We start from the raw sequence: 25,513 nt of genomic DNA, 5'->3' as shown, positions 1-25,513 counted from the left end.
TTAATAAATGGTGCTGGGAAAACTGGCTAGCCATATGTAGAAAGCAGAAACTGGATCCCTTCCTTACACCTTATATGAAAATTACATCAAGATGGATTAAAGACTTAAATGTAAGACTTAAAACCATAAAAACCCTAGAAGAAAACCTAGGCAATACCATACAGGACATAGGCATGGGCAAAGACTTCATGACTAAAACACCAAAAGCAAGGGCAACAAAAGCCAAAATTGACAAATGGGATCTAATTAAACAGCTTCTGCACAGCAAAAGAAATTACCGTCAGAGTGAACAGGCAACCTACAGAATGGGAGAAATTTTTGCAATCTACCCATCTGACAAAGGGCTAATGTCCAGAATCTACAAAGAACTCAAATTTACAAGAAAAAACAACCCCATCAAAAAATGGGCAAAGGATATGAATAGACATTTCTCAAAAGAAGACATTTATGTAGCCAATGGACATACGAAAAAATGCTCATCATCTCTGCTCATCAGAGAAATGCAAATCAAAACCACAATGAGATACTATCTCACGTCAGTTAGAATGGTGATCATTAAAAAACCAGGAAACAACAGATGCTGGAGAGGATGTGGAGAAATAGGAATAGTTTTACACTGTTGTGGGAGTGTAAATTAGTTCAACCAATGTGGAAGACAGTGTGGCGATTCCTCAAGGATCTAGAACTAGAAATACCATTTGACCCAGCGATCCCATTACTGGGTATATACCCAAAGGATTATAAATCAACACATGCACATGTATGTTTATTGCATCACTATTCACAATAGCAAAGACTTGGAACCAACCCAAATGCCGATTAATGACAGACTGGATAAAGAAAATGTGGCACATGTACACCATGGAATACTATGCAGCCATAAAGAAGAATGAGTTCATGTCCTTTGCAGGGACATGGATGAGGCTAGAAACCATCATTCTCAGCAAACTATCACAAGTACAGAAAACCAAACACAGCATGTTCTCGTTAATAAGTGGGAGTTGAACAACGAGAACCTGGACACAGGGCGGGGAACATCACACACTGCAGCCTGTTGGGGTGTGTGGGGCTGGGGGCGGGATAGCATTAGGAGAAATACCTAATGTAAATGACGAGTTGATGGGTGCAGTAAACCAACATGGCACATATACCTATGTAACTTGCACATTGTGCACATGTACCCTAGGACTTAAAGCATAATTTTTAAAAATTATAATATTAATCCATGGGAAAGTTTGCACTAGGAAAACACACTTGTACACATGTCAAGACACATATCTGTTTTAGAAATTAAAGTATACATTTGTTATTTTTGGATGCAAAAGAGGTCCAGTTTCAATCTTCTGCATATGCCTAGCCATTTATCCCAGTACCATTTATTAAATGGGAAATTCTTTCTCCGCTGCTTGTTTTTGTCAGGTTTGTCGAAGATCAGATGGTCATAAGTGTGCAGCATTATTTCTGTGTTCTCTGTTCCCTTCCTTTGGTCTATGTGTCTATTTTTGTACAAGTACCATGCTGTTTGGTTACCACTATCCTGTAGTATACTTTGAAGTTGGGTAACATACCTCCAACTTTCTTCTTTTTGCTTAGGATCACCTTTGCTATTTGGGCTCTTTTTATGTTCTATATGAATTTTAAAATATTAATAGTTTTTTCTAGTTCGGTGAAGAATGTCATTCATCATTTGGTAAAAATAGCATTGAATCTGTAAATTGCTTTGGGCACAATGGCCATTTTAGTGATACTGATTCTTCCTGTCCATAAGTATGTAATGTTTTTCCATTTGCTTGTGTTATTGCTGATTTCTTTGAGCAGTGTCTTGTAATTCTTGTTGTAGAGAATTACACCTGCCTGGTTAGGTGTATTCCTCGATATTTTATTTTTTGTGGCAATAGTGAATTCAGTTGCATTTGTGATTTGGCTGTTTGTTTGGATCTTGGTGTATAGGAATGCTACTGATTTTTATACATTAAGTTTGTGTCCTGAAACTTTGCTGAAGTTGTTTATCAGATTAAGGAGATTATGGACTGAAACTGTGAGATTTTCTAGAGATAGAATCATGTTTTCTGCAAACAGGGATACTTTGACATACTCTTTTTCTCTCTGGATGCCTTTTTTTCTTTCTCTTGCCTGATTGCCCTGGCCAGCACTTCCAATACTATATGGAATAGGAGTGGTATGAGAGGGTATCCTTGTCTTGTTCTGGTTGTCAAGGAGAATGTTTCCTGCCCATTCAGTATGTTGGCTGTGGCTTACTCATAGATGACTCTTCTTATATTGAAGTGTGTTCTTTCGATGCCTAGTTTATTAAGGGCTTATAACATGAATGGATGTTAAATTTTACTGAAAGTCTTTGCTGAGATAATTACAGTTTTTATTTTTAGTTGTGTTTATGTGATGAATCACATTTATTGATTTGCATATGTTGAATCAACCATGTATCCCAGGGAAGAAGGCTACTTGATCATTGTTGATTACCTTTTTGATGTGCCACTGAATTTCGTTTGCTAGTATTTTGTTGAAGATTTTTGCATCTATGTTCATCAAGGAAATTGGCCTGAAGCTTTCTTTTTTTGTTGTGTTTCTGCCATTCTGGCCTCATAGAATGAGTTATGGAGGAGTTCTCCCTCCTCAATTTTTTTTGAATAGTTTCAGTAGGAAAGGTACTAGCTCTTCCTTATACATCTAGTAGAAGTCTACTGTGAATCCAACTGGTTCTGGGCTTTCTTGGTTAGTAGGCTTTTATTACTGATTCAATTTCAGAACTCGTTATTGGTCTGTTCAGGGATTCAATTTTTTCCTGGGTCAGCCTTGGGAAGTTGTATGTGTCCAGGAATTTATCTGTTTCTTCTAGATTTTCTAGTTTGTCTGCATAGAGGTATTCATAGTAGTCTCTGATTTTTTTTTTTTTAAATTTCTGTGAGGTCAGTGGTAATGTCCCCATTGTCATTTCTAATTGCATTTATTTGAATCTTTTTAAAATTTTTTAGTCTAGCTTGTGGTCTCTCTTATTTTTTTCAAAGAACCTACTCTTAAATTCATTAATCTCTCTTTAATACTTTTTTTTTTGCATCTTAATCTCCTTCAATTCAGCTCTGATTTTTGTTATTTCTTGTTTTCTGTTAGTTTTGGGGGTGAGTTTGCTCTTGCATCTCTAGTTCTCCTAGTTCTGATGTTAGATTGTTAATTTGAGATCTTTCTAACTTTTTGATGTGGGCATTTAGTGCTATAAACTTTCGTCTTGACACTGCTTTAGTTATGTCCCAGAGATTCTGGTATGTTTTATCTTTGTCCTCATTAGTTTCAAAGAATTTCTTGATTTCTTCCTTAATTTTATTATTTACTTAAAAGTCATTCAGGGGCAGGTTGTTAAATTCCCATATCATTGTATGCTTTGGAGTAATTTTCTTACTATTGATTTCTATTTTTGTGCTGTGGTCTGAGAGTGTGGTTGGGTAAGATTTCATTTTCTAATTACTGAGTATTGTTTTATGTGTGATGGTGTGGTCGAGTTTGGAGTGTGTGCCATGTGGTGTTGAGAAGAATGTATATTCTGTTGTTTTTTGGTGGAAAGTTCTATAGATGTCTGTTAGGTCCTTTTGGTCAAGCGTTGAGTTCAGGTCCCAAATACTCGAATAATTTGTTGTTAACTTCCTGTCTCAATGATCCATCTTACACTGTCAGTGGGGTGTTGAAGTTGCCTACTATTATTGTGTGTAATATAAATCTCTTCATAGATTTCTAAAAGCTTGCTTTATGAATCTGGGTGTTCCTGTATTGGTTGTGTGTATATTTAAAATAGATCTTCTTGTTGAATTGAACACATTACCACTATATAATCCCCTTTTTATCTTTTTTGATCTTTGTTGGTTTAAAGTCTGTTTTGTCTGAAATTAGGATTGCAACCCCTGCTTTCTTCTGTTTTCCTTTTTCCTGATATGTTTTCTCCATCCCTTTATTTTGAGGCTATGGATGTCATTGCATGTGAGATGGGTCTCTTGAAGACAGTATACCATTAGGCCCTGCTTTTTTATCCAGCTGGCCACTCTGTGCCTTTTGGTTGGGGCATTTAGCCTATTTACATTCAAGATTAGTATTGATTTGTGTGGATTTGATCAAGTCATTGTGGTGTTAGCTGGTTATTATACAGAATTGTTTGTGTGGTGGCTTTTTAGTGTCACTAGTCTATGTACTTAAGTGGGTTTTTGTAGGGGCTGGTAATGGTCTTTCCTTTTATACATTTATTGCTCCTTTCAGGATTTCTTGTAAGGCAGGTCTGGTGGTAACAAATTCCCTCAGCATTTTCTTGCCTGAAAAGAATCTTATTTCTCCTTCACTTATGAAGCTTAGTTTGACTGGACATGAAATTCTTGGTTAAACATATTTTCTTTAAGAATACTGAATATAGGCCCCCAGTCTCTTCTGGCTTGCAGCCTTTCTGCTGAAATGTCCACTGTTAACTTGATGGGATTCCCTCTGTAGGTTATCTGCCCCTTCTCTCTAGTTACCTTTAATGATTCTTCTTTCATTTCAGCCTTGCAGAATCTGATTATATGTCTTGGGAATACTCTTCTTGTGTTAACCTCACAGGGGTTCTCTGCATTGCTTGAATTTGAATGTTGGCCTCTCTAGTGAAGTTTTAATAAATGCTATCCTGAAATATGTTTTCCAAATTGCCTGTCTTCTCCCCATCTCTTTTGAGGATGCCAACGAATCATCAATTTGGTTTCTTTACATAATTCTGTGTTTCTCAAAGGTGTTGCTCATTCCTTTTTCTTTATTTTTGTCTCATTGAGTTATCTGAGACAGCCAATCTTCAAACTCTGAGATTCTTTCCCCAGTTTAGTCTGTTCTGTTGTTAATACATGTGATTGTATTATGCAATTCTTATAGTATATTTTCAGCTCTATTAGATTAGTTTGCATCTTTTTTATAATAGTTATTTTGTCTATCAGCTCCTGTATTATTTTATTGTGATTCTTAGCTTCCTTGGATTGAGTCTTGACATTCTCCTGAATCTCAAATATCTTCATTCTTATCCATATTCTGAATTCTATTTCCGTCATTTTAGCCGCTTCAGCTGGGTTGAGAACCCTTGGTGGGTGATATAGTTAAGATTTGTGTCCCCACCCAAATCTCATGTTGAATTGGAAGAGGGGCCTGGTAGGAGGTGTTCTAGTGATAGTGAGTGAGTTCTCATGAGAAATGATGTTTAAAAGTGTTTGTCACTTCCCCCTCCTCTCTCTCTCTCTCTCTCTCGCTCTCGCTCTGCCACAGTAAAGATATGCTTGTTTCCCCTTCCCCTTCTGCCATGATTATAAGTTTCCTGAGGCCTTCCAGACATGCTTCCTATTAAGACTGCAGAACTGTGATTCAATTAAACCTCTTTTCTTCACAAATTACCCAGTCTCAGGTAGTTCTTTATTGCAGTGTGTAAGTGGACTAATACCCTGGGGAACTAGTGTGGTCATTGGAGGAAAGAAGCCGCTCTGGCTTTTTGAGTTGCCAGAGTTCTTGCTCTGGTTCTTTCTTAATTGTGTGACCTGGTGTTCCTTCAATCTTTGAAGTTACTATCCTTCAAAGATAGATTGGATAGATTTTTTATTTATTTTTTATTTTTTTATTTATTTTTGCTTTTTTCTTCTTTGATGTCCTTGGGGGTTTGATGATGCTGTAAGGTGGGTTTGGTTGACTGGCTTCAATTCTAGTCTGCTGCAGGCTCTTGGAGGAGCCCCCTCCAATTACTGTCTCCATGCCCACATTTCTTTTGTTGGGTGTTTTGGTCCATGAGACTCCCTCAATCAGGGGCCGCAGTTGGCAAATAAGCCTTATCCTTGCTAGATTGGCCCTAATCTGCTATTTGTTTGCTTCCTGGGGAAACAGGTGTGTACCTTCCTGCAGAGCTTAGGCAGAAGTAGGGCCACTGGGTTGGAAGCACTAGTGGGTGTGGCCCTTCTGCTACAGGAGGCAGGGGTGGGGGGAGTTGCCCATCCTGCCATCCTGGTGTTCCCAGGGCAATAGGAGGGTGTGCCCCTTGGCAAATTGAGGCAGAAGTAGGACTGTTGGGCTGGAAGCTCTAGCAGGCATGGCTCACCTGTAGAGGTGGATGGAGGCAGCTGCCCTGCTGTCTGGGTGCTTCCTGGTACAATAGGAGGCTGTACCTGCTGGCTGAGTTCACACAGAAGTGGGACCACTGGGCCAGAAGCTCTAGCAGGTGTCGTCCACCTGGCTACCCATGGAGGGAGTGGGCGAGGTAGCATGCTCTGCCATTGAGTTTTTCCTGGGATAACAGGAAGCTGTGGCCTCTAACTGAGTTCACACAGAAGCAAGATCACTGGGCTGGAAGCTCTGGCATTTCCCACCTGGCTATCAGTGGTAGGGGTTTGTGGGGCCACATGCCCTGCCCTCTGGGTGTTTGAGGGAGTTTCTTTTCCCCTTTCTGCCATGTGAGGAAACCTAGAATGTGCCATCTTTGAAGCAACAAGCGAGCTCTCACTAGACACTGGATCTGGCAGTGGACCTTTATCTCGGACCTCTCAGTCTTCAGAAGTGTGAGAAATAAATTTGTTTTTATAAATTACCTCTTGTGAGATACTTTCCTATAGCAGCCATAATGGACTGTGACAAGGGTAATCTCTCAATTATCCATACTTTATGGCTCATTAGCATTCTGGTCTCCTCACTACCATTTCCAAGGTTGAGGTATTCAAATCATAAAGACATGAAGCTTTGCTAATGTTTAACGAAGTAATTGAGAGGTTTGCCTATGTAGTTTGTGTTACAGGTTGGGTTTCCTGGGAAGCAGACTCTGGGAAGAAATGGAGTGTGTGGGATATTTGCTAGGGTATATCCTGGGCACTGACATCTGTAGGAGGGACAGAAGGAATCAAGATGGAGCAGAGGGAGAAGTTCATCTGTGACACAGGCTCTGTGACAGCCTGAGCCAACCCCATGCAGAGCATGGGAGCTAGAATGGCCCTTCAGAGCTCTCTAGAGCTGGACCCAGGTGGCCAGGCCTTTGTATACCTGCACGGATAAGTCACTGCATATGGGCTGTCTTGAGAAGGACATGCATTCATCCAGGTGGCCCTCTGCAGTTGCAGCATCCCTGAAGGACTGATCACTGGGGGCTCTCTGTCCACAGCACAGGACAACATGTCCTTCGCTGGGGACTCTGGGCAGTGCCTAGCAGTGCCCACCACAGTGTGTCAATAAATATACATATTTTAAAGATACATTTTCAAACTTCTTTTACTATTAGGGGTGCATAATCAAAAGAGTTGGGCAGCAACTATTATAGAATGCTGCGATTCTTTCTGCGGGAGAATAATGCCAACATCTCAATTAATAATGATTCACAGTTCTGATTTGTTGCTGTGAGTTTTTTTGGTCTTTAAGGTCATTTTCCCCCCCAAAAGGAATGACTTACATTTATTTTGGAGTTTTATTATGAATTAGTATACAATTTATTCAAATCATAAATTAAAAAGTCTTGTTTTCCTTAAGCCCTTATAAGTCCCACTTACAAATCTTTTTGTTCTTTTTATAAATCCAGTGAATTTCAGCAATCCTGTTCAAGGGCGCTTTTATTAGTGTTCCAGCTGAACAGACAAAACTACCTTAAATAATCAGCCCCGTTTACAACTTGGTTAATTAAATTCCTTTAAACATTTTTACTGCATTTATAAATATAATATATTTGATTTCCCCTCTGTAGGTAATATAATAAATTAATCTTATGAGTATAGTAAATCTCAAGTTATCTTAAGCATCCAATGCTGTTTACAAACCCAGACAAGACTCTTAAATCTTTCAGCTTAAAATCTCAAGTAGAAAACAAAGGGTACATTTTAATGGAATCATAAAGTGAATCTGTTGGTTTTTATAGACAAAATTATCCCTAAACACTATAAATACCAAACATATGTAGATTATTATTTATTGTAACATACAGGCATTGATATTCTAACTTTCTGTGGTGAGCTTTCCTGTTTGATTGTCAGAAACTCTCGGGTTCTTTTAGGTGGAAGACAATGGCACAACCAGGTTATAGGCAAAGCAGGCGGCCGACCAAACTCTCCCCTCTATCTGGATGTTTAATGAGCACTTATTATCAAGCCTGTGAGCTCAATGAAGTCCCTATTCTGTTTTCTTTAAAAAAGTAACTAAAAATATTGACAAAGTTGTATATATTTGTCATGTATAACATGATGTTTTAAAATATGTATACATTGTGTAGTGGCTGAATTGAGCTAATTAACATATGCGTTATCTCCGATACTGGTAATTTTTTGTGTGTTCTCTGTCTTGTGGGTAGTCTGACAGATTGTGTGGCAGGTTCACCCAAGGTAGATATGATGGTATCTGTAGTCCAGACTGCTTCCGACTCAGTGAGGGACCTGGGACTCTTAAGACACTAGATGTTGAGTGGCATCATTTCCTGGGATATTTGTGCTGTTCATGAAGTGTGGGGATTGTTACTGAAATATTTTACTCTGCCACACAACTTAAATACCATTAATTCCACCAACAGAAATCACCAACCTTCCCTAGGTCAATTAGAAAAGCCTTTGGTGTTGATGAATATTTGCTTAGCTGACACTCTTGCTGTAGCCCTCTCTGGTGTGTGGACTTGCTGGTGATCTGCTGACTGGCTGGCAAGTCTCCATCGGGCCACTGGCTGTGCCTAGGTTATAAGTTAAACTAACATGTTATGGCATCACACTGTGTGTGCTCAAGTATTTTAGGGTAGGTGTTAAGATGTGGGTAATCTGCCTTAAAATACTTAAAATACTTGTGTGTTAAAATACTACCTTAAAATCATTGAAACCTTGGAAGGTTCCAAGGGTAAAATGATACTCACTGAAAAAGAAGTTTTATCATTCCAGGTACATTGGGCTCACATCCTAGGCAGAAAGATGGTGCTTCTCTTGAAGATAATTTGTTGTGGGATTCATGCCTTGGATTCTCGGGTCTTCCTGTGTGTGAAATAGACATGCCGGCTTTTTAATGATTGTCTATGAAGAAACTACTGGGGCTCCTAAACTACATCCTTCAGTGAGGTGGTCTTGCAGCCCATGTCCATAGGGTTCTCTTTTTTTTTTGAGACCGAGTCTCGCTGTATTGCCCAGGCTGGAGTGCAGTTGCACAATCTCATCACACTGCAACCTCCGCCTCCCGGGTTCAAGCCATTTTCCTGCCTCAGCATCCTGAGTAGCTGAGATTACAAGTGCCCATCTCCATGCCCGGCTACTTTTTTGTATTTTTAGTAGAGACGGGGTTTCACCATGTTAGCCAGGCTGGTCTCAAACTCCTGACCTCATGACCTACCCGCCTCGGCCTCCCAAAGTGCTGAGCCACCACGCCTTGCCCATAGGGTTCAATGTTTTAGTTAACTGTGAGTGGAGTGGAATCTTCAACCTCACAGAGATCCCACTAACTCCCTTTCTTACCTGGTTAGATTTTTCATTTCTTTAGTTCTCTTAAGTCATTTTAATAGTTTCCATTTTCCTTAGCAGAATTAGCACATAATTCTTTCCATTCATTCGAGTCTGCAGTGAGTCCTATCCCACTATCTGAGAGCAAATATTTTAAAATTATCTTTTGTTTTGGCTGTTTTATTCTTTAATGTTGATTATGAAATATTGATTCATGTGTTATAGAAAGATGTATGTAGTGTACACAGGTGTTATGAAGCATAATAGATAAACACAGGGAGCACTGAGATATCTTATAAAATCAAGGAAAGATGGACCATGGGCCTTGGGAGAGCTGGACATGGTGCAGTTCTGGAGACCTTGGTGTTATTACAGTGATTCAACTCTACCCTCTCTCGTCCCTGTGTGTCTCAACGAAGGTTGAATTCTCAGGAGGGAAAGTCTGCTTGAGCTACCTCAGTCTCATACCTACTCTTGTGGTTAGGGTATGGCAAATCGTATGGTTGGAAGCCCCTCTGAAACCACCTGTGCAAAGATTATGACAGCAAGATGGGTCTAACATGAATGACTCTCCTCTTGCTTCCAGTCTCACAGCTGGCTGGCCTTGTTCCTACCTGGGTATAGGCCAAGCTACCCATGGGAGAAATGTAGTTGATAATTTAACTTTAAAGCAAGGACGATACTGGTCCCTCCCTAAAACTGATCCCCTCTTTGAGGACTAAAACTATCTTTGTAATACAAATGAAAGGCCACATGATTAGGATTATGGGAGGGACCTGGAAGGGACCTGGATTCTGCTAAGATGTAGGTGTAGATAAAAAATAACCAGCTGTTATTCTCTTGCTGCTCAGGAATCACGTGGCCAGAGGTCACAAAATTGGTGACATTTCCAGTTGTTCCTGTAGATAACATTACTATTGTGAAACCTAAGATTGGTCTTTTGAGATATTTTTTAGACTTTTGCATTCTGGCAAGTAACTGACCCCACCCAGACCTGTGACTCATCACTCAACCATTCCTGTGGCCCCCACCCGGAGACAGATTCAGCACACAAAGACCATTTATCATACCCCTAAGATTTCATCCCCAACCAATCAGCAACACCCATTCCCTAGCCCCCTGCCCAACAAATTATCCATATAAACCATAGCCTGTGAGTTCTCAGGGAGGCTGATTTGAGTAATAATAAACTCCTGTCCTTCTGCTTGGCCAGACTTGTGTTAAACTCTTTCTTTGCTGCAATCATGTTGTCTCAGTGAATGGGTTTATTTGCGCAGCAGGCAAGAAGAGCCCATTGTGCGATTACACCAGTGGGACAGGCACAGTTCCCTCAAAGAAGGAGGTGAAGAGGTGAGATAGTCAAAACAGACCGACATCCCTCACACTTCCCAAGCCAGGAAGTGCTGGGGGGTTAGCTGAGGCTCCCTGCTACTTGTTCCCATGTGGGTTTCCCCTTGCATTTGGCGGTTGTGGGCCTGAGAGTCCTGTTCTGTGGCTGGTCTTGCTTTCCATGTGGAAAATCCTTGAATATCATTTAAAAGTCATTTTCAACCTTTCCAAATTTCCAGCTTCCATATGGATTTCCTTTGGTCACCTGGTGCTAATTTTGAGAGGGAATTACATTCAGTGCTTGAATTATGTTTTGAACTGTCTGAGATATTTCTGGGGCAGGTTGACGGGATTTGTGGATGGAACTTGGAGGAGGGAGATAAGAAAGCAGGTGAAAGAAGGCCAACATGGCAACTTTCACGAAGGAAGGCAAACACGTGGAGGGACAAATCTGGGGGAAGACAGAGGAAACAGGTCAATTTTAAACTTCAGGAGCCTGGAGGGGCCCAGTAGACTGGCATACATGTGGGTTGGATTATGTGACCTCTCTTATACTTTACCGTGATTTTATGCTCATCCCCATACTCCTGAAGGTTTGTTATTCAACATCCATCTCATCTTTCCCCACTATCTTTTGTGTACATCTTGACAAAAATAATAGTAAATATTGTAATAACTACTGTTTTGGGGAACTTATGCACTGAATACACTTAGCACTTGATACATGTGTTTTATTTAATTTTCAGACCCCCCCTGCAAGGTAGGCCTTTGTATCCCTATTTTACAAGATGAGGAAACTGTTTGACTTTCGTGAGCCAAAGAGATCTTGGGGGGATCACCTCTGCTCATTTTGATGCTGAGGTGGTTTTGTTTTGTTTGTTTTTAATCAGCTTCCACATGCTCTGTGGTGGTAGTAGGTTGGGAGGCAGGACAGTAAAGGGACTGGGGGAGAAGTGACAGCCTGATCTGGATCCTGGCTTCATCATTGATCGATGTAGACTAGGAAGTCTCTTAACCACTCTCTTCCTCTATCTCTCCATCTTTAAAATGTGAATAATTATAGAACTTACCTAATGGGGCCATTGTGATAATTAAAGGAATTAACATGTCAAACACTTAGAACAACACCTAGTAAACAACGAGCATGAAAAAACACTAGTCATGTGAGGTTTGGGGTTAGGGAGGAAGGATGATGGAGTGAGACTGGTCAATGGTGCAAGGTTGCAGTTAGATAGGAATGAGTTCTGGTGTTCTGTGGCATAGTAGAGTGATGATAGTAAACAATGCTATGGTGTATATTTCAAAGTAGCCAGAAGAGAGGATTCTCAATGGTCTCACCACAAAGAAGTGATGGATGTCTGAGGTGATGGATATGCTAAATACCTTGTATATATGCTAAATACACATTGTATATATGTATTGAAACATCACACACTGTACCTCATAATACATAATACAACTATTATGTGTCAATTAAAAAAATAAATAATACACCAAAATGCTAGTCATTGTATTTGTCCATGTGTAATATATAGAAAAGAGCTTTCTAATTAACTAGTCAAGTCAATTCACTATCTGTGGGAATTTGAGGCAGGCCATTTTGTTGCTCTCTGGAATTCTATTGACTTGACTGTAACTAGGAGGCAGATGAAATGTTCTCGAAGGGCCCTCATTCATTCCTGCGAATGACTGGGAGGCCCTTGGAGAACCATGCCATTTCCCCTGTGAGTAAGGTGTTGGAAAAAAGTCACAAGGGGTGACTATGAAGATAAGCCCACCTGACTCGTGGACATAAAGATGGGAACAATAGCCACTGGGAACTACTAGAGGGGGAGGGGAGGAGGAGGGCAAGGTTTGAAAATCTACAGGGTACTATGTTCAGCATCAGTGGTACCGCAAGCCTCAGCATCAAGCCATATACTGATGTAACAAACTTGCACATATATCCCCTGAATTAAAAATAAAAGTTGAAATTATAAAAAAATTTAAAGAAAAGAAAACACACATACACATGTTCACACTGTTTTGAGGTCAACTTATACAACTGAAAGCTTTTTAAACTACTATAAGCTTTCTATAATAAACTAAATTTGCAAAAGTTAAAAAAAAAAAAAAAGATGAGGTCACCTGGACAGACCTTCTGCTCAGAATATCTCATCTGTAGAGGCCAAACAGGAAGAGCCCCTACAACACAGGGCGCACAGGACGCATCCAGGGCTCCTTAAAGTAGTGTATTGAAAACCATGCAGGGTACTGGAGGATGTGGCCGTGGTGATTCAGGCAAGAAAGCAAACCTTTGTGCCCTGGACCTCTGGCTATCAGATGAGGGCCGCGGACTCTTTCTCCAAATAATGTTTTTAGATGCATAAAATAAAATACATAGAATTACTAAAGAAACTAATTATAATATAATGGTTAAAATATAATATACACACACACACACACACACACACCTCAAATTGGGGATTTAGTGGTTGTGATATATGGGCTTTATTACCACATTAAACAGCAAGCTCTCATGGCAGCTCTAACAGCGACCGAAATTTTGAAATAGTGATGAGAGTAAATATTTTGAGATACCTGCACAACCTTAATGTGATATGAAAATATCTATGATTTCTCTTGGCCATAAAGTCTCTGAGACTAGGTTTGCTGCCTGCATTCATATTTGAAGGAAATACTAAATTTAAGTTAGAGGTTAGTGAAAATAAAGATGTCATTTTTTTCCCCTATCCAAGTTTATGGTCTTCATGAATGCATGCCACCCAAATAATGTCTAGGATTCTATGTCCCAAAGCCAGATGCATGAAAATATACAGGTGGTGTGAGGTATGCCAGAGGCAGGAAAAGAAGAACGACCAAACGGCCCACAGTCTTCTTGATCTGTCAGTAGGAAGTTTTTTGTTTTTTTTTTTCCTTAGAGCACGTGGAAATTAGAAAATGCCTCTTAAAAGTGCAAAACATTTATTGTGGAAGCGCCTTTCATGATATAAGGGACTAGGGAAGCAGCAGAACATTGCATTCTTATGCCCACAAGATCGGTGAGAATTGGCATGGTTCAATTTTGGCCTGGATTTCTTTCGGAGATTCTTGACGGCAAGGGTGTGAATTTCCTGGGATACTGCAGTGGGGTTAAAGACGTGAAAGTGCTGGCTTATCTCCCACAATGCAATGGACCAGCAGGATGATTTAATGTGGCTTTCAATGGTGCAGTTAAGATTTATGTAGATAATCATCCCAGTGGTGGGAATGATGAGTTTTCACATTTATTATTTGCATATAGAAAGGCCCTTCATGAATTCTGTGGGTTCTCACAACTCAACCGTATGCTTAAGAAGAAGGCAAGTCGTTTTTAGATTTAATTAGAGAGTATTAGAAAGGTAAATTTATAGGGCATAAAACATCAATAGTAGACTATGTATGAAGACTGAAGAAAAAGAAGAGGACATTTATTTTCTAACATAGGCAGATACGATGTAGGCACAGTTATCTGTGAAGTTTTAATGGGAGCAGTGAGCACGTTCTAGGATGTTTGCATGGGACAATCATTTCTGTAATAATTTTATGTCTATCACAATATAGGATCAGTAGAAGCCAGTAAGTAGGACCCAGACTCTTGAGAGGCTGGGGATCAATGCAAAGACCTGTGAGCTTCTATTTGCATATATTCTGCATTTTTTTTTTCAATTTTGTGGAAGTTTTCACTAAATTTCCCGGTATTCAAAAAGGATCTTTGAACAAATTAGGAACCATTGCTCTAGAGGATATGCAATTACTTTGGTGGAAATGTGATTCCGAATTTATTCTCAGCAAATCTGAAGAAACATCTGTCTACTCAGCTCCTTACCTAACACGTTCAGAGGGATGGCGTTTCCGGAACAGTGTACTTACTTTCATACACAAAACTTTACTTTCTCAACTTTTTTTATTTCTTTACTAATAAATCCTCTTTGTAAAGTTTGTAATTCTATTTCAGTATTATTGTACATTTGTAGATAAGCCTGAGTTTGTAGCTCGAAACTGGCTATGAAAACCTCAGGCTGCAACAGTTTCTTGGGGAACCACTGCATTTAAATTCGAGTTCAAATTAAATAAAACAAGGGAAGAAATTCAATGACAACTTTTTGCTCATCTTCAGAAGATGGAAAATGATGGGGGAATTTGTTGGAGAGAAATAGTCAACCTAAATCTTATTTTTTTAGTGGGGTGATTCATTTATATCTAGATACATATTTTTTCTTCTTTGAAATGGTGGAATTTAGAGGTCTGATGGAATTCTACTGCTATGCTAAAGGGGCGAATAAAGAATTTCTTTTAATGAGTGGTCTCGTTTGCCATGGGAACGGCTGGCTTGTGATTACAGTGGAGAAAGCAGAGAGTGGCCAGAAGATGGAGAGTGGATTGCCAGAAACACTTTGAAGACGTAGAGTAGTTCCCAAGTTCCCAACTTCTCAAACTTGGAAGCTGACCTGACCCAAAGTGTCAGTAGTGCTGGGGTAGGGAAACCCTGCTGTAGATCAGATTCTATAGTCTGAGTACAGAGGAGCTGAATGTGCTGTTGCTTCTTCAGATTTGCTGAGAATAAATTTGAAATGGCGTTTCCAGCGAAGTAATTGCATATACTCTAAAGCAATGGTTCCTAATTTCTTCAAGGATCCTTTTTGAATACTAAGAAATTTAGTGAAAACTCCCACAAAATTGAAAAAAAAATACAGAATATATGCAGATAGAAGCTCACAGGTCTTTGCATTAATCCCCAGATTTTCAGGAATCTGGGTCCTATTTAGTCGCTTCTGCTGATCCTATGTTGTAATAGACATAAAATTATTACAGAAACGATTGGTAGGTGCAGGCAAGAATTCAGGATGTTCAAAAGTCATGTTCTCTTCAAGCTTGGAGATCAATCTGATCTCCAGTATTAGATCAATTAAGGATAAAGGACAGTTAATTGTTAAACTTCAAATTACTAATTTGTACCCAGAAAGTTGCTTACACTGTATAAACACAGAGATCTTAAACCTGAGACCGTAATATTGAAATATGCTTGCAGCTAAATGTATCCCTGCCCTACACACTTCTGCTGTTCTGCTGATAATTCTTACAGGAATTCTGCAGGAGAGGATTATGCCTTCTTAATGGCCATTTAGATTCAGCCCCAGGGTTGCAAGAGGCAGCCATAAATGTGAGCTTTAGGACAAGCTGTTGAACTCAGGGAGCATCTTGCCTCCTGGAGGGAGGAGTTGACTGTGTGGGAGTGCCCAGCAGGGAAGCTCAGGTAGGGTGAGAAAAGGGCTTTCAGAATCAGGTTCCTTGAGGAATCATTTAGCAGGCTAGCTGCTCTGCTGGCCTCTGCCACTCCTAAATAGAACAAGCAATGGTAGCCTGCTCCTGCATGAAAGCTGCTTGACTGAGTCTGGCTGGGAAAGCTGGCGGCAGTGAGGGTGGTCTTTATAGAGAAGCTGCTGTCCCTCAACCTCCCTAGCAGAGGACGATCCTTCTCTACGTAGCTGATTTGTGTGACCATTTTATTTTTCATATTCACTTAGCTATTTTAATACAGAAACCAAAGCGGGAAAGTGCAGTTGTCCCTGTTTCTGGTGAATCTACAGCAGGGTTTCTCTACACCAGCACTACTGACATTTTGGGTGAGATCATTTTTGGTTGTGGGCAGCTGTCCTGTGTGTTGTAGGAGGTTTAGTAATATCACTGGCTCACTCACCAGATGCCAGGAGCAACCCCCAACCCGTGACAACTAGAAATGTCACCATCTAGATATCAGACATCTTGTAGGTGGTAAAGTCATTCCTGATTGAAAACTCCTGCTATATGGAGTCTGCCATCTCTTTAGCCCACATGGATGTCACCAACTATTACCACCGAGCGCCAGCAGATTTTCCTAATTGCAGACTAAATCCCAAAGATCATTCATATGCCGGGCATAAACCTAGACTCATAGTTGTATAGTCTTCAGTAAAATGCAGGTATGGAAGTGCTTTGGTGTTTTCTAAAACCGCCATCAACTTGCTTCTTTCAATCTTTTTCTCCAGACATGGGGTGAGGGGAGTCATGATGTTTCCAGCTCATAAAATATCTGTCATGTATGGCAAGTTAACCCAAGTCTAGTGATTTTCATATTAATCTGGTTGGTAAAAGTCTCAGGCTCCTTTGGATAAGGATTTAATCCCGTTCAAGTTCTATTATCCACATAGAAGAGAGGGATACAGATATTTCTCTCTCTGTGTGTCTGTGTCTCACTGTCTCTCTCCATCTCTATCTCCATCTCCATATCTTCTCATTGTCCCACATAACAGCCAGGTCATAGTGGCATGAAGGGGAGGAGAGGCTGGGTTGGAGATGCATGGAGCAAAAGAATCCTTGGTAGTTAAACGTGGTATTTAGTAGTTAATGCCAGCACACTTTCTCTTTTTATGTTTTTATTCTTTGATTTGTTGATTTTTAAAAATTGTGGTAAAAGTACACATAACATAAAATTTAACATCTTAATCATGTTTAAGTGTCCAGTTCTGTAGTACCTCACAGAAGTGGAATCTCACAGTACTTACCTTTTTGTAACTAGCTTATTTCACTTGGCCATAATGTCTTCCAGGTTCGTCCATATTATAGTACATGTTCAAATTTTCTTCTTCTCCTTCTTCTTTCTTCTGTTTTTTTTTTTTTTCCTTCTTTCTTTTTTCTGAAATGGAGTTTCACTCTTGCTGGAGTGCAATGGCACAATCTCAGCTCACTGCAACCTCCACCTCCCCGGTTCCAGTGATTATCCTGCCTCAGCCTCTGGAGTAGCTGGGATTACAGGTGCCCACCATCATGCCCAGCTAATTTTTGTATTTTCAGTAGAGTTTCGCCATGTTGACCAGGCTGGTCTTGAACTCTTCACCTCAGGTGATCCACCCGCCTTGGCCTCCCAAAGTGCTGGGATTACAGGCATGAGCCACTGTGCCTGGCCTCTTCTTTTTGAAGTCTGAATAATATTCCGTTGTCTGTTTATGACACATTTTGTTTATTCATCTGTCAGTGGACACTTGGGTTGCTTCTACCTTTTGACGATCGTGAATAGTGCTGCTACGAACATGGATGTGCAAATCTCTCTCCAAGACTCTGCTTTCAGTTGTTTTGGTTATATACTTAGAAGTGGAATTGTGGGATCATATGGTAGTTCTATTTTTAGCATTTTGAAAAGCCATCATACTATTTTCCATAGTGGCCAAATCATTTTAGATTCCTACCAACAGCACACAAGGGCTCCGATTTTTCCATGTCCTCACCAACATTGGTTAATTTCTGTATTTTTGATGACAACCATCCTGATGGGTGGTGAGTTGTTATTTCTTTGTGGTTTTGATTTGCTCTTTCTAATGATTATTGATGTTGAGAATCTTTTCATGTGCTTTTGACCATTTGTCTATTTTCTTTGGATAAATGTCTGTTCAAGTCTGGGCGGTTTGTATTGTTGTTGATAAAATTTCCTCCTTTGGTTGAAATTTCAAAGTGACCATTGCTTTCGGACAGTGTGCGACTCATCAGGAAGAGATTTATTGCTTCTAATGATGTGAAAATGTTAAGAGATTAGGCAAAACGTCATTGTAACACCTTATGAAGCTGACAGAATACCTTTATAACCAGGCAGATAAAAGTCTTGGTTCTTCTTATAGAGCCTCTTCCATCCTTCACAGCCAGTCTTCTCTTTCTCCCATTCTCCAGACAACTCTGTGTCCTCAGAAGCAGCCTGCGGCAAGCTCTGGTTTCGGGTTCTGCATGTGCAGACCTGATTTTTTTGAGATTTACAGTCTTGAGAATGGAGGAGCTGTGGTGCCACTAGGCCATTTGCTTATCACCTGTCTGTTCTTCAAGGTACTGGAGCAGGACTCACTAGGTGCACTCTTTATGGAGGCATTTTCAACGAGGAACAAACATAGGTTAATTAAAAGCAGATTTTACCAAACAAAGGTAATTGTTTCTTTGATTGTAATCACTGATTTTGTGGTGAGAGTGAAATGAAGGAAGAGATCTTAATTTAGGTAGCAGCTTGACATTATGCTACTTGATTATGTTCCTCAAAAACAATGAATTTGGAAGTACAAACTTGGAAGTACAGAAAAGTTCCCAAAAGATGCATTCATTCTTGAAGAATAAGAAACATTGCCTGTTTCAACAGTATGGAGGGCTGGTGCAAATGCTCTGGGAGAACTTTGTGCTTCTACTCACCAGTTCTCCTAATATAATCACCTATGTGCTTTCCCTGTTTGCAGCAGACTCTTTGGGAAACAAAGTTCATCTTCTTGACCTTGCATTTCCTAGGACTCACAAATACTTGACCCTCAATATTTATTGAAAGGAGTGAGAGAAGGAAGGATAGCTAGATTGGTTCAGTTAAAATCAAGGCTGTAAGCATGTGCCAGATCTATACAAAATTGAGACACAGGCCAAATTCCATTTCTATCCCCTTTGTGATGCTGCCCTTCCCTCAGAAGAAGGAGTCGGCTGTCCTCAGTGATCCCGCTGAAGACACACTGCATGCTCGCTCTTCTGTCTTCCTCACCTCTCTTTCCTACCCTTGCTGACTCATGAATTCATAGAGGTAGTGAAAGTATATAGAGTAACATGAAATAATGTCTAGCCCACCAAACATGGTTTCTCATCTTTAGGTAATGTCTACTCTGGGAAAGTCACCATTCCCAATGCCCAGCTTTCTCTGTGATTCAGGGGCCACCTCTCATCCTTCAAAGACATCTGGACTCCTTAAAGTCTGGAGATAAAGAACAAAGTCATGAGAGGGATGAAGTGTCTCTTCTTCTGACAACTGGAGGCCCCTCTTTTAGGGGTTCAATTTTTTTTTCCCTAAAGGGATCCAAACATTCTCAAATAACCAATACTGGAAAATAGTTTTCTTAAAGAGGAAATTTGCCTACCATCCATAGGATAACAGAAAGACATCACTGTTCACACAAGAGAAATACACATATGGCCTGCATTTTCAACAGAGGTGATATTTCTCCCCAAAAGGGAAAATTGATTTTTGGGGGAAAGTCATGGAAAAAAATCTTAGCTATTATAAAGGCTTGTGGCTCTCTGAAAGACTGTAGTATGTAAACAGATATAGAGCATATCTGTGCCATTCAGATTTTGTGGGAAGGGGGTGAGAAGACTGAAAAGGCTCCATGCTGGGGAGGGGCGATGATGAAAACAAGGTTGAGAAACATTAATATACATTAAGGGAGGTCATTGTATTCACCAGCTTGCAAGGCTCAGTTACCATTAGGCTTCTCTAGGAAGTCTCCTTTCTTAATCTGTGGTGATGTCTTCTGACCCTGTCTGAAACCCTTGAATGGAGGTCAGGGGAGCCCTCCAGGTGATGCACCAGGCCTGTGGGTGGTTTTGGGCTCCAGAGCAGCTCACCTGCTGCAGGATACCTCTTGACCTGCCCTGTGGGAGTATTCCTCAGGAACTTGAGAACAAGTAGAGAGGCAGAAGGTGGTGGAGCCTGAGCAGGATCCAAAGGCAGGAGCAGGATCACACTGAGAGAGGGAGCCTGGGACCAGGGAGCAGGGAGTTGGACATGAACATGTAAAGGCAAAGAGGGCCTTCCTACAAAAACCAGTGGGTGCTTCCATTTTTTTTTTTTTAATGTTGATGTGTTGGTTGATTTCAGTGTGGAGAGGAACAATCATTCATCTAGTTACTTACTTAACCAACATTTATTAAGTGCCTACTGTATTCCAGGCTTTATTCCAGGTACTCGATACATGGTGACAAGCCAGTAGGATTCAGTCTTTGCTCTCTGGAACGTGCATCCTAAATGGGAAGCCAGGCAGCCAGCGTGTAAACTATTAAATAATAACATAGCAGGTTGTAATAAAGTTCTGAACTAAGATTGGATGGAGCGACAGAGAGTGACCCACTGCTCCTTCCGATTAGCTGATCTGGATGGGCGGGGAGTAGAGAGCATCTGAGCTGATAGTGGAAGGATGAGAATGGCTCTTGTAGAAGTGCATTCTTGGCTGGGAAGCACACCTGCAAAGGCCCTGTGGTGGCTGGAAAAATGACCTCTCCCTAAATTATGGAGAACAGACCATAGAGGGAGAGGAGTGAAGGAAGGAGGTCATTGCAGTAGTGGAGGCCAGAGATGGCGGTGGTGGTGGCCATGGCAGGACACGTGTGGATTCAGGTTAAGCTGGGGAGGTAGAGCCAGTAAGACTTAAGGATTAATTGGATGTGTCTTGTCAGGGAAAGCAAAACATTAAAAATTACTGCCAGGCTTTTGACTAGAGAAGCTGAGTCAGGGGAAGAATCATTGCTGAGATGGGGAAGACCAGTGGAGAAGTAAATCTAGGGGAAAACATCTGAGAATCCTGTTGATACCCAAGTGGAGATGTCAATCGAGAAGTTGAATACATAGATCAGGAGTTCAATGGAGAGATCAAAAACGGGGATACCAATGTAGGAAAGCTCATCTTGATGATGATACTTGGAGCCAAGGACATGAGAGGGAAAAATCGCCCCATTCTACTTGCTTTAAGAACCACTCATTGCATACTTGGTGTGTTCCACCTTTGCCATTACCTAGCTTTCCCATAGGGAATGACTTGTGTATGTACCACAGTAGACTATGAGAGACTTGAATTTAGGTTCAGATTTCTTACTTCTCTGTATCTTTCATAGCACATGTATGAGGTCAATAACACGTGAAATCTCTTTTACATTTACTTTTACTCAGAGATAAACCTGACTACTTTGTGCTGCTTTCGTGTGAAGCCTGGGTGAGTTTTTCACTCTAACTTTGCATTAGGATCAAGTCATCCTGGCTTCCTTCCCACTTCAGTGTGAACCTCCACCTCTTCCCTCAAGAGCTATCAGGGAAAAACAGGGACTTAGTGTGCTCCGTAACTTTTCTTTTTCTTTATAACTAAATGTTATTGTATATATTTAAGGTATACAATATGATATTATGAAATACATAGAGACGGCAAAATGTTACTATAGTGGACCAAATTAACAAATCCCTCATCTCAAATAGTTACCCATACCCCACTGTAAGAGCAGCTGTAATATACACATTTAGCAAACATTCCGAATACAATATACTTTTATTAACTGTAGTCCTTATGTTGTAGTTAGATCTTTGGACTTGTTTATGGTACATATTTACTACTCTGTATCCTTTGACCTATATTTCCCCATTTCTCACTGGACCACAGGTAGATTTTCCCTACTTCTTTATTCCATAGCATTCTTGTATGAAGAGTTGCTGGGATATAGCACATCTCACACACATATTTGCTAATTTGTATCCTTTGACCTATATTTCCCCATTTCTCATGCCCTCCACCCCAGCTAGCCCCAATTCTGGTAACTACTGGTACCGTTCTGTCTATATTTGACCTTTTAAAAGAGTGTTCCACATAAGAATGAGATTATGTAATATTTCACTTAGCATAATATCAGGCCTCCAGTTTTTTTTTTTATCTGAAGCCAAACCAAAATAAAACTGGAACGAAATAATAAAAAAGGCATGTGAGACTCCAAGCCTATGTTAAAAAAGCAAACATAGAATGATTTCCCCTTTTCCCTTTGTTTCTCATATCCAAGAAACTACCTTTTTGTTTTTCTTTGTTAGAAGAGAAATGAACTCTTCTGTCTTTTCTGTTTGCTTTGCAATATTTACTTAGCAACTTGGCCATGGTATGAAATTACAACCTGTCTCAGTTAACTGATTCTCAGAACTGTTTTTATCAAGGATGTAGAAGTGGTCCTCTTCTCCTAAAACCTCTGGCAGGGAAGATGAAAGAGGGGGATGGGCAGGCTGCAGGCACTTAAGGATGAGAAAGTGTTTTTACTACAAAATGCTCCTAAAGGCACAGATGGGCTTTCATCATGAAGGGTACAGATCTTATCCAGAATATCTCAATCATAAATTAAATATTTAGCAGACATCAGTGCTGTTTTCACAGTGGTTTGTACTATTCTTAACCATTTTATGTTGGATTTCCAGAAAAGGCAAAACACCTAGCAGATTCTTAATAAAGCCGTGTAGCTTAAGTCATTAACCAGTTCAATGTTCACTGTGTCCAGCAGCAAAGTTTTGGCCTTCTCTGATTAGGAGTCAAAAACAAAAGACAAAGCCTGGTGCCTAATACTGTCCTTATGGAATTCTATACTCCTAGGATGACTAGCCTAATGGGCTAGTTATTGAGTGTTTACAATTGCCAGACTCTCATACATTTTGTAGCATCAGCAATTTGATACACTTCTTTGCCTCCTGATCCCAGTAACTAGGAGTCCATGCTAACCATGGATATAAAAAGAGGAGGGCTGACATGCAGAACCAAGGGACTAGAAAGCTCATCTACCCTCATCAGAGCCATGTGGTTGAGATACTGACCCAACACAGGCAAAACTGCCTGACCAAGGAGAAAGAATGCTATCTGGAATTAAAGCAAGCATGGTACAAGCTCTGTAGCTGTGAGTGACAGCAACTGGAATATCAACTGGACCCGCTTCTAGTGGCAGCCAGGACCATCCTTGATACACCTGGCCACTCTGAAAATTTGCAAGGATGCTAGCACTATTCTGAGATTATAAGAAATCCAGTAGAAATCTCACTGGACCACAGGTAGGCTTTCCCTACTACTTTATTCCATAGCATTCTTGTATGAAGAGTTGGTGGGATATAGCATATCTCACACACATGATTTTAATGGACTCCAAATAAACTTCTCTTATAATTACTCTTCTCTTTAAATTGTTAATACAATATCTAGTTATATGTGTGTATGTTTAAAAAATTCGTTAAGAATACATATTTAATTCTGAAAAACATCCTAAAAAAATAAAAAATGGATTTGACTCACTTTGCAAATCTCTTTTAATACATATGAAAATATACTAAAAAATAGGATGAGAAACTATAAGACTAAATACACACACACACACACACACAACAAGGCGTCATGCAGTATAATAGCAAACAAATGATCCCCTTAAAGGAAATTGCTAAAATTCACCAAGAGTAATGGAGTCTTCATAGTTTTGAAATAAATTACAGCTCTTGGCATGATGCTAATTTGCTTAAATGTGCAAATCCCGCCCCCCACAACGGTAACTCCAAGGGAGAAAGTTGGCTTTGTTCATGAGATAAACAAATCTATTGTATATTTCATATTTGCTGTATCCTTTCTTAAATATTTGATTTTGAAATAATCTATTTAATACTATCTCACCGTAGGAATGACTAGACCATAGTTAAAGGCTGCAGGTCTTTGCTGCAAGGTGTGGGAACTCACAAAGACTGAAACTACTGCCAGGCTGCTGGGAGCCGTTGGTTCTTCTCTGTGCCCCAGACTGCAAGTAAATCATGATGTGTAATGCATATATACTAATAAAGCACTGCACGTGGAGACTTCAAGATAGACATTAATAAACGTGACTCACTTGAACTTGCTTCTCAGCTGAGTCCTACCAATAAAGTTCTATTCTTCATTTGAGTACAAACTCAGCCTGAGAGCCCATTGTCACCCTTCAGATAAGCTGGCCAGGTGCTTCAGCCAGCCCAAGACCTCCACAGCCTGGAGGAGAGAAGGTTCTGATTAGAGGATGTTTATCTCGGGAGAGAAGAGCTTTTCTGAGCTCTGATGTAGGGGAAGCTGCTGGAGACAGTGATCTAGAGGCTGGGTTCCAATGGCTCTGCCATGAATTAGCTGTTTGGTTTTGGGTGAGCTACTTAATTTCTTGGACTTCATGTTCTTGGATCAAACAGAGATATTTGGGTTAAATAATCTCTAAGAATGAACCCTAAATAATTCTGAAATCCTTTCCTCAAAACTTTACCTGGTACTCACTTCCTACTCGGCCCATTTCCAAATAGCTTTTAAAAATGGCCCTAATTAAGAGGGGTATGTGGAAAGGAAGACAAGAGGTGCCTAGCCACCTCTCTAGCCAGTTGCCCTCATCACCGCCTATAGGATAGCAGGGGCCATCAGCACACCTCCTGGGCATGGAGCTGTCCTTGGCAGCCAGAACACCAGTATCCCACAAGCCTAGGGCATCTTTCAGTTCTGTTTCTTCGTTGCCTTAAGATAAAAGGTGAGACCTCCAGTCCTCAGCATGATTGGGCCTTTTCTGGATTCTTATTGATGCCACATGTATTTGTAGAAATTTGTGTAATGACTTTATCACGTGATATATTTAAAACTGTATTAGGATCTATTTTACCTGAATAAGAATTATTAAGGAATTATTTTTTAAAACACTCTCATACTATATTTAATAACCTATGTGTTCCTCTGTAGCATTTCTGGAGTAGTAATCCAATCCATTGTGACAGACACTGGGTTGGTGATATGGTTTGGCTGCTCCCTCACCCAAATCTCATCTTGAATTATAGTTCCCAGCCCCATGGTGTCGAGGGGAGGGACCAGGTAGAGATAATTGAATCATGGGGGCAGTTTCTCACATCCTATTCTCATGATAGTGAGTGAGTTATCACAAGATCTGATGTTTTTTTTTAAGGAGTTGCCCCCTTTGTTGGGCGCTCATTCTCTCTCCTGCTGCCCTGTGAAGAGGTGCCTTCTGCCATGATTGTAAGTTTCCTGAGGCCACCCCAGCCACCTGGAGCTGTGAGTCAATTAAACCTCTTTCCATTATAGATTACTCAGTCTCGGGTATTTCTTCATAGCAACATGAGAACAGATTAATACAGTTGGGAGTTAGAAAGCAGCTATTTATTTAGC

The sequence above is a fragment of the Macaca mulatta genome, chromosome 6, assembly GCF_049350105.2.
Source record: "Macaca mulatta isolate MMU2019108-1 chromosome 6, T2T-MMU8v2.0, whole genome shotgun sequence".
Taxonomy (NCBI): Eukaryota; Metazoa; Chordata; class Mammalia; order Primates; family Cercopithecidae; genus Macaca; species Macaca mulatta.
The sequence above is the reverse complement of the archived record's forward strand: the minus strand, read 5'-3'. Positions refer to the sequence as shown.